Here is a 9,073-nt window from a genome sequence, read left to right on the forward strand (position 1 = left end):
TGGTCAAAGGTAATATTATGACTATTTTTTTACTCATTTTACTACATTTACAACTTTATTCTCCTAACATTATGACATTTTTTCTTGTAAATGTACAATTTTATTCTTGTAAATTTATGACTTTACGCTGGTAATGTTACAAGTTTATTTTTGTAAATTTATGACAATAAAGAAGTTGTAATATTTTTACTTTATTTTCCAAATCTCCGATTATTTTAATACTCGGTTGTAACAGGCACCTCCTCTGACAGCTACAAAAAGGGGGGACTTGGTCAAAGGTAGTATTACAACTTTTTTTTTTATATTGTATTTTTTTCTTGTAAATTTATGAGAACAACACAGCAAATTCATATTTATTCTTGAAATCTGAGCTGATTTGGCTAATTTGGCTGTGATACTGTAAATAATTTAAGTCATGCTGTAGGGGCTTGCCACTAGATGGCCCAGATGCATCATTTCAGGTCTTATCGAGTGGTTATTGAGTGCTTATGAGTCCTCCAGGCCACCAAAAATAAATGTTTTACTACCACATTATCTTTAAGAGGTCATGCCTTCTCTTACAACAGAGCTGTTTTTTTCCAGTACATACGCAGTTCAGGTTAACCTGCATGTGCGCCTCAGCTAGTGCACCAAATGGTCCTTTAAGGAACAGTTCATTGGATTAAATACAGATCCTTCAGAATTTGGTAAGTGTCAATATTTGAAATGAAGAATACAGTATATGTATATAAAACTCACAACTTGTATAACTATAATTTTTCTCAACATTTGACGGTGTTAACTTGAAATGGGGGCGGCATGGCGGTCTAGTGGTTAGCACGCAGACCTCACAGCTAGGAGACCAGGGTTCAATTCCCACCCTCGGCCATCTCTGTGTGGAGTTTGCATGTTCTCCTCGTGCATGCGTGGGTTTTCTCCGGGTACTCCAGTTTCCTCCCACATTCCAAAAACATGCTAGCTTAATTGGCCACTCCAAATTGTCCATAGGTATGAATGTGAGTGTGAATGGTTGTTTGTCTATATGTGCCCTGTGATTGGCTGGCCACCAGTCCAGAGTGTACCCTGCCTAACGCCCGAAGACAGCAGGGATAGGCTCCAGCACCCCCGCGATCCTCGTGAGGAAAAAGCGGTAGAAAATGAATGAATGAACTTGAAATGGTTGTTGGGGCGTGTCCTGTCATGGTCATAACATCAAACTAACATGTGTGTGTGTATGTGTGTACATTTGCACACGATTCAATTGCCAGGTTGATAGTTGAATCAGACTCCTCTGAACTGAATCGATTATTATTAATTGATAAATCCATTCATTGAACAATAAAAAAAATTTGTTGATGATTATGACACCCTGAGAAATTTCCCTTTGCATGCATGCATGTGTGTTTCTTCTGCTCGTTTCTCTGTGCCACACAGGCTGGATGACAAGAGTGTTCACTCTGCATGCATCTGTGTGCATTTGTTTCCTGGTGTAATGAACAGAGATTGAACCCGGGGCTACTACTGAGTGGATACAGAGGGCTAACAGCAAGTTAGCAACAAATTAGCCTTGTGAGAAAGAATAGGCGACCATGAACGAAGACGCAGAAGTGATGGTTTCTAGGGCGAATGACAAGGTTAGCACATGAACGGACGAACCGATATGTCGCAATTGTTTGAAAGTAGTGAGGAGGAAGAAGGGGAACACGAGCACAACCATCAGTTTTCCCAAACGGGAAAAAGAAAGTGCCACTGGAAGTGTAACGGAGCCTTCGTCTGGACAGTCAATGCTAATACGGAGGTGTTCAGTTGGCAACGTGCAAAATGGTGCGTGCTCACAGACAGTGTTGCTAGCTAAATTGCAAAAGAAATGCAACCATTCAATCAGGTTATATTATGCCATATAATAAATGAAAACATAATGTTATCGACTGGCAAAATTTGTTATCGGTTTCACTGTATGTGGTTACTTTAAGTCTTTAATTCTTCCATTTCATTTGGCTTTCTATAGATTCTATAGTTAAAAATCTGAAAATCTGACCATTCCGAAGTGTTTGAAAATGAATTTCACATCATTTTATGATTTTAACCATGACTTCCAGAACGTGCAAAGTGAACAAACAGTACTTTGTTGCTTACTTTGTTGCTTTGTTGCTTACTTTTTCAGTGGCATCACGATGACCAAGCCTGCTCTGATCACCTCCACTCTGCTGTTTACTCAAGTGTTGTGCGTATTTGGGGGCAAGATCCTGGTTTTCCCTTTGGACGGAAGCCACTGGGTAAACATGAAAGGAATCATAGAGGTTCTTCATGCCAGAGGCCACCAGATCACCGTAGCGAGGACCCCTGACAGCTGGTACATCACGGAAAAGTCTCCTTTCTACACGTCCGTCAACCTTCCTGGTCAAGACGAGTTTAAGTATCACTTTGAACTCTTTGTTGCTCAAAACCTCCAAATTAAAGTTCAGAGAAATTCCAAGTCTCTTCTCCGCATTTGGGACAATATTCAGCAGGAGCTGAGGGTGATGAATCAGTTTCGTGTTTTCCACGCCAAGCATTGCGACACAATAGTTCAGATGTTTGAAAATGAAACATTGATGCAGTACTTTCACGATGCCAAATACGACGTGGTGGTGACCGATCCCGGCATTGGTGGAGGCACGATGCTGGCACGTCGTCTCCAAGTTCCGCTTATTTATAACGTCAGGTGGCACATTCAAGGCGAAGCTCATTCCCTTATCGCACCGTCCCCTTTGGCGTACACTCCTTTTGTTGCGACACTGCTAACCGATAAGATGACCTTTCCTCAGAGAGTCCATAACGTTGTGGCTTATGTCTTGGGTTCTTTCACAATGTCGTACATAACAGAGCCTTACTACAAATCAGTCGTCAAGCGATACTTTGGTGCCGAAACAGATTACTCTTCCTTTTTTTTGGATGCTGACATATGGCTTATGAGAAATGACTTTGTCTTTGAATTTCCCCGACCCACAATGCCAAACGTGATCTACATGGGAGGGTTTCAGTGCAAGCCACCAAAACAGCTCCCCGCCGACCTGGAGGACTTCGTTCAGAGCTCTGGCGATCACGGGATCGTGATGATGACTTTAGGAACTTTAGTTGGCAGACTTCCTCGAGTTCTTGTGGAAGAAATTGCCGCAGCATTTTCCCAGCTGCCTCAGAAGGTGATATGGCGGTATTTGGGAGAAAAGCCCGCCAACCTGGGCAACAACACCTTACTGGTCAACTGGCTACCACAGAACGACCTCTTGGGACATCCAAAAACAAGAGTCTTTGTCACTCACGGAGGCACCAACGGTGTGCAAGAAGCAATTTATCACGGCGTTCCGATTGTTGGACTTCCATTATTTTTTGATCAACCTGACAATCTCAACAGAATTCAAGCAAAAGGGGGGGCGGTGAATGTGGATATCGCCACGCTGGATAGGCGCATCTTTGGAGAAGCTCTGATGACAGTTCTTCACAATTCATCTTACCGGGATACCATGCAGAAGCTCTCGAGGCTGCACCGGGATCAGCCTATCAAACCGATGGACCAAGCCGTCTTTTGGATAGAATATGTCATAAGACATAAAGGAGCGGCCCATCTGAAGGCAAAATCCATCCAAATGTCCTGGCTTGTTTACCACTCAATTGACGTCATTGCAGCCTTGCTATTGGCTGTTTTGCTTGGAATATTAATATGCTTTTTTCTTTTGAAATTCGTATGGAAGGTGTTGTGCGGTGGGAAAAAGGCAAAAAAAAATAAGGCTAAAGAAGAATAAAATATATTAACTGCTGCTGTGATCACAGTTTTATGTCTTGTAGATGAGGTGATAAGACAATTTCTGCAAAATATTTAACTAAATATTTATTTTTATTTTCTATTTTGTTTATATTTGTATTATTCATTCCTTCATTCATTCATTCATTTTCTACCGCTTTTTCCTCACAAGGGTCGCGGGGGTGCTGGAGCCTATCCCAGCTGTCTTCGTGCGAGAGGTATTAATTTTTTTATTTAGATATATTTAAAATGATGGAAAACCTGTTTACAACTTTCTTAATACAGTTTTTAACATTTAACAAGCCCTCTCGTCACCATTACACAGTCACATTTACACTGGGGATTGCCCAATATAGTAGACATCATAAGAGAAAATCATTATTTCATGCATTTATGCATTGGAGTTCTCCCCGTCCGTACGTGGATTTCTAAGCGTACCCCTAAGGGTTTCTAAGACCTTGACCATAGCGACCAGAGTGTTTGGTGCAGCTACTGTGCAGGTGTACCTAATGCTGCGGCCAGTCGATTGGCTACTGTTACCGCTGTCTTTGTACTACCAACTGAAAATGAACAAAATTCTTATATTGTGAGTAGCACGGCTGTTTTATGATGACTTCGTGGAATAACAATACATTTCAAGGAAAAAAGTGGTCAAGCTACCCTGATGCATCAGTAATACGAGCCTGCACAGTGTTGTCTTGACAAATGCACTGCGTACGTTACGAGACAACTTTACAACTTACCGAGTAACTTTAGATACAAACCGAAATAGAGGCGAGCTGAAGAAAACCTAATAATGTGGAGGCAGTCTGACCAACACAACACAAGCCATTTTTAACTTGCCATTTGTACCATGGCCATGTACCAAAGAGGCACCGGTCGGCTCCTCTCCTTTCAGATACAAATAGTGACAAAATCTACTCATTTGAAATGTACTCAAGAAACTTTGGCATTGTTTAACATGAGAATAGAAAATTCCAACAAAAGTTGAAAAAGCACAATAAAGGTCCTCTTTAATGCTTTCAGCATTCACACAATTAAAGTAAATGTACAGTGCATCCGGAAAGTATTCACAGTGCTTCACTTTTTCTACATTTTGTCATGTTACAGCCTCATTCCAAACTGTATTAAATTAATCTCTTACCTCAAAATTCTACACAAAATACTCTTATGACAATGTGAAAAAGTTTTATTTGACATGTTTTGAATTTATTAAAAATAGAAAACAAAAAAATCACATTTACATAAGTATTCACAGCCTTTGCTTAATACTTTGTTGATCCACCTTTGGCAGCAATTACAGCGTCAAGTCTTTTTGAATATGATCCCACAAGTTTAGCACACCTATCTTTAGGCAGTTTTGCCCATTCTTCTTTGCAATAAGTCTCAAGCTCCATCAGGTTGGATGGGAGACGTCTGTGCACAGCCATTTTCAGATCTCTCCAGAGATGTTCGATCGGATTCAAGTCTGGACTCTCGCTGGGCCACTCCAGGACATTCACGGAGTGGTTCTGAAGCCAATCTTTTGAGATCTTGGCTGTGTGCTAATGTCTACTGTCTATATGGTCAAGGTACATGACCAGTCTACTGAGGTCAAGAGCGCTCTGGAGCAGGTTTTCATCCAGGATATTTCTCTATATTGCTGCATTCATTTTTCCTTCTATCCTGACTAGTCTGCGAGTTCCTGCTGCTGAAAAACATCCCTACAGCATGATGCTGCCACCACCATGCTTCACTGTAGGGATGGTATTGGCCTGGTGATGAGCAGTGCCTGGTTTCCTCCAAACATGGCGCCTGGCATTCACACCAAAGAGTTCAATCTTTGTCTCATCAGACCAGTGAATTTTGTTTCTCATGGTCTGAGAGTCATTCAGGTGCTTTTTGGCAAATTCCAGACGGGCTGCCATGTTCCTTTTACTAAGGAGTGGCTTTCGTCTGGCCACTCTACCATACAGGCCTGATTGGTGGATTGCTGCAGAGATGGTTGTCCTTCTGGAAGGCTCTCCTCTCTCCACAGAGGAACGCTGGAGCTCTGACAGAGTGACCATCGGGGCCTTGGTCACCTTCCTGACTAAGGCCCTTCTTCCCCGAACGCTCAGTTTAGAAGGCCGGCCAGCTCTAGGAAGAGTCCTGGTGGTTCCAAACGTCTTCCATTTACGAATAATGGAGGCCACTGTGCTCATTGGGACCTTCAAAGCAGCAGAAATGTTTCTGTATCCTTCCCCAGATTTGTGCCTCAAGACAATCCTGTCTCGCAGGTCTACAGACAGTTCTTTTGACTTCATGCTTGGTGTTTGTGCTCTGACATGCACAGTCAACTGTGGGACCTTATATAGACAGTTATTATATTTCCAAATCATGTCCAATCAACTGAATTTGCTGTAGGTGGACTCCAATTAAGCTGTAGAAAGATCTCAAGGATGATCAGTGGAAAAAAGATGCACCTGAGCTCAATTTTGAGCTTCATGGCAAAGGCTGTGAATACTTATGTAAATGTGATTTTTTTGTTTTCTATTTTTAATAAATTCAAAACATGTCAAAAAAAACTTTTTTCACATTGTCATAATGGAGTATTTTGTGTAGAATTTTGAGGTAAGAGATTAATTTAATACAGTTTGAAATGAGGCTGTAACATGACAAAATGTAGAAAAAGTGAAGCGCTGAGAATACTTTCCGGATGCACTGTATATACTGCATGCATTTGATCTTGTCCAGAAGCTCCAATCTATGAGTCTGAAAGTTGAATTTAACATTCAAAGCCGTCATTTGACTCTTGGTGTCCTGCGCTCAGTGGAAATCCGATGCAAAATTGAGGAGAAAAAGTAATCTACCCAACAAACATGGACACCATTAAGAATACACCATATGTGGGACGGCGGACACCAAAAATGCATATGGCAAAGCTTGCCAACTGTTCAGTAACATATAATATATACGACTGTAACAGAATAACAACTATAACACAGAATTGCAGTTCAAATGATCTGCATTTCCAAAAACACAACACAAAGTGCTAGTAAAGAGGTCAACCTTGTAGACATGAATTAACAATGGGAGCTCACAATACAGGCTGCATTTAGTCTCATCATATCTCCAGGTAACCTTGTTGTGACTGCATTTCCTTTTCTTCAGGCTTCTGACTTTCCTCCATTTTCATTTATTCATCTCAATTTTTTTTTCAATGTAATGCGTCGCTAAAAGGCTTGCTTTTTTCTTGAAACTGCATTGACTTCCCTGCATGTGCGCCGGGCTGTTTGATTGACAGCGTGACAGCGATTGACTGTGTGGACGCATTAAAAATCGGGACATATAGACAACATAACACCGCTCTGGTTCAGATCAGGGGGGGCCGTTCCTCCCCGTCACGCCTCTCCAAGTCTCACTGCTGCTGCCAACATGGGCGTTGAAGCCCCCCAGTAGAACAAGGGAATCCCCAGAGGGAGCACTCTTCAGTACCCCCTCAAGGGACTCTAAGGGTGGGTATTGTGAACTGCTGTTTGACGCATAAGAGCAAACAACAGTCAGGACCCGTCCCCCCACCCTAAGGCGGAGGGAAACTACCCTCCAACATACAGGCCATGAGCCGGGGCGCAACAAGAAAGTCCACCCCTGTCCGTCGCCTCTCACAAAGTCCATTCCCTCTCGAGAGGACTGCTTGCTATCCGTCGAGGTGAGTCCGACTATAGCCGGAACTTCTCAACCTCACGCACCAACTCAGGTTCCTTCCCTACCAGCGAGGTGACATTCCTTGTTCTGAGAACTAGCCTCTGTAGCCGAGGGTTGGACTGCCAAGGTCGCCACCCACATCACTATGCACCGGACCCTTTTGGCCCCTCCTATGAGTGAGCTCATTGGAGGTGGGACCCATACAACCTCTCCGGGCTGTGCACGCCCGGGCCCCGTAGTTACGTATAGGTTTCTGTTTCTGTTTATTTTTTGTGTAGCTGTACCTTTATGTTAGCATATCTTACACCGATTCAGCCTGTTCTCTATTCTTTTATTGTTATAATTTGCCTTCCAAAAGGGCGTAATGTCTGTTTTGGTCATAAAATAAATTACCCACAAAAAATATGTGACTTATGTATGTTTTTTTCTCCCTAATTATGCATTTTTGGCTTTGTACAACTTATACTCCGGAGCGACTTATAGTCCAGAAAATACGGTAAATATTTTACAGCAACATGCTATGTTTTTATATGTACTTTGCTAATATGCAAGCGCATATGACTTTGGACTCTTGCACCTCCCTCTACTGCCCATAAAAATAATTATGAGTAATCCGTATTGACCTTATTTTTTCATGTGCTCCATGTATACAGTCCAGTTCACTGGTAACTATAGGAAATAGGATTAAACCTCTACTTAAGATACTGGTGCTGTTGAGACTTGGCAGGGGCTTAGTTAGCCTGAGATGTCGCCTTAAAGCACAATAATTACTCCGGCAAGAGACATCTTAAGCACTGGCACTGAACATACTAGACTCTGGTAGCTCTTTATTAGATACACCTGCGTAACCTAATATACACCTAATGAGATCTGATACAAATGTTTAACAGCGTCTAAGAGCACTGAATGCAGTCTGTGTAGTGTATAATTCTATAATTCATACTGACAGATGGTTCTGTTGTTTTGGTTGCCTTATTTAGCTACATAAGAGGAAAAAAAGAAATGATACACCCATTAGTAGGATTTAGATTAACCCTAAAGTGACATTTTGCTTCAGTTTGTGTGCAATAAAGCACACACCTTGTTGTGTTATTACTACACTGTGTGAGTCCAACTTCCTTTCATGTATTTTTACAAATGTTGTTGTTTACATCCTTAGCTTGCTAACAAAATGGCAACCGGAAGTCAGCTATGCCCCTTTATGATGCCGTCAGCGGTTGACTCTCATAAAACACATTAAGGTTGGACCTTCCGGATCAAATAAATGATGCTAAACAAGGTTCCACTGTATATTTTTATAACCGTAGGTTTTTGAATTGCATGGACTTAACCATTGCAGTAAACAAAATTGTTTATAGTAGCAAAGGGAGGTTGAGCTATGTAAAAATCAAGTATTGCAATTTGTTATGACTGAAGTGTTATGAAAAATAAAAAGTTGTCGTGTTTTATTGGGGTGAAAAAACAAACCATTACATTATAATCTGTATTGTTATCGAAAAAAATGTCAGAAATGTAATCGGTAGTAATCAAAGTCCGGTATCACTCATCACTGCTATTAGCTACTTCTGGCTAGCGAAGTTACATGGAATGCCGCTCCTTTGAGCTCTCGCGAGACTTGAGATAAGAAGCGTCGCTAAATGGTGGGGG

At 41.7% G+C, this 9,073-nt stretch overlaps 1 pseudogene across 1 annotated transcript; it reads left to right on the top strand.

The window, feature by feature from the left end:
* Positions 1–630: 630 nt before the first annotated feature.
* Positions 631–3,803, top strand: LOC131138386 (UDP-glucuronosyltransferase 2A1 pseudogene; annotated as a pseudogene). The gene is made up of 2 exons (XR_013627577.1): positions 631–686; positions 2,144–3,803. The product of XR_013627577.1 is annotated as a UDP-glucuronosyltransferase 2A1 pseudogene (transcript).
* The last annotated feature ends 5,270 nt before the right edge of the window (positions 3,804–9,073 follow it).

The sequence above is a fragment of the Doryrhamphus excisus genome, linkage group LG6 (genome assembly GCF_037039965.1).
Source record: "Doryrhamphus excisus strain RoL-2023G ecotype Guam linkage group LG6, RoL_Dexc_Guam_v1.1, whole genome shotgun sequence".
Classification (NCBI taxonomy): Eukaryota; Metazoa; Chordata; class Actinopteri; order Syngnathiformes; family Syngnathidae; genus Doryrhamphus; species Doryrhamphus excisus.